This window comes from Populus euphratica, unplaced genomic scaffold (genome assembly GCF_000495115.2).
Source record: "Populus euphratica unplaced genomic scaffold, PopEup_1.0 scaffold156.1, whole genome shotgun sequence".
In the NCBI taxonomy this organism is placed as follows: Eukaryota; Viridiplantae; Streptophyta; class Magnoliopsida; order Malpighiales; family Salicaceae; genus Populus; species Populus euphratica.
In genome coordinates this window covers 6646-8377 of record NW_011499931.1, presented here as the reverse complement: position 1 = coordinate 8377, position 1732 = coordinate 6646, and positions in this window count along the sequence as shown.

The following is a 1732-nucleotide window of genomic DNA, read 5'->3' as shown; positions in this document are numbered from 1 at the left end:
AGGTAATGTTTTCAGCAAACAAACGAGGTCTTATATAGGAGCTTGATTTTTCTTCCAAAGATGATATAAACTTATATTGTGATAATTAGTTAACTATCAAACTCATAAAAAAAATCATATAACATGACCAAACCAAACTAAATATGTAGAGATTTACAATTTCATATATGGAAAATTTATAGAGAAAACATTTGAATTTTCATTTATAAAGACTACATAATAGTTAGATAATCTTGTGACAAAGGTTATTACTGATGAAGCCTTTAATGACTCACTTGTTAAGTTGAACAAGAGTAATAGATATGGTCTTTCTTAAGAGGGATTATTAGCACAAGTCATGAGATTGTAATTGATTGTAATTCAATTAAAATTGATTGTAATAACCTTTTAATCATATAATCAAAATATTTAGTATTGCATCAATTATGCTAGTTAACTACTATATTTTAATATTATAAAATACCTCCTAGAGGTAAGAGTAATATATACACTGATGGACAAGCATCAACAAAAAATGTTGTGCTAATAGATTGATGCAATAATATATATATACACACTGACCGTTAATTTTTTACCTACTTGAATTTAGTATGATCCCAGATGGGGCCACTTGCTTTTTTTGGTTTCTCCCCAGCATAAAAACGATATAATGAAATGAGTGGAAATGTTCTTATCAATGCTAATTAGGGGAAGATGTTTTTGGTGACATTTTTTATATTTCAGACAATAGAGGATAGAAAGTCTTTGAGATTTGGGTGAAAGGCTGAAAATAAACATTGAAAGTTTAAAATTGCAGTCAAGAAACTAAAGAAGATAAAATTGTTGAAAGATAAGCTGATTACTTGGATTTCGAGCCTTAGAAGTAAATCGGACGCGCTATAACGAGAAGAATGAAGAAATAAAAGGAGTTTTTTGTCAAAGAAAGTTACAACAGTTACAGTCAGTTTTTTTTTGTTATTTTTCTGTTATAACAATTTCTTACATGTGTAAGAATCGTAGCCCTCAATCATTAAATGATTAAGATGAGTTGATTTCTAGATTCTAGGATTCAGTTATTCGAAGCATGCATCATATATAAAAGCAGGTTTCCTGCTCAGATAAATATAGTGGAATACAATAACATTTCTCAATTTTTTTTCCCTCTATGAAAATTCTTCTTCTACAAACTCTTCTTTTAAACTAAAAACAAACATGGTATCAGAGTGCTAGTCTGATTCCTGAGAGGGGCGTAAATTGTGAGATCATATTCATTAATTACGTCACAAAGCCTCACTTACAAAAATGGTGGGATCAAGTTCTGTTGAAGTAGATTTACGAACTCCATAATTCAATGGTATAAAATATGATTTTTGGGCTGCAAAAATAGAGATTATCCTTATAGCATATGATCTATAGGATGTAATAGAGGTTGAAATACAACCTTAGTGAGCACTTGAGGTTACAAAAGGCTCTGGAGATGAAGAGAACGAAGCTGAGCAAACCTCATTAACAACATCCACGACCTCCAAAGAAAACAAAATAAAGAATACAAAGGCATTGAGTCTCATTCAAGGAGCATTAACTGATGAGCTTTTCCCTTGCATCATAAATAAGAAGATTGCAAAATGAGCTTGGGACATTTTAAGCAGAGAGTTTAAAGGAGATAAAAAAGAAAAAGTTGTAAAACTTCAAGCAGTTAAATTAGATTTTGAGTACCTAAGAATGTCAGATGATGAAAGCTTAGATGGCTGCT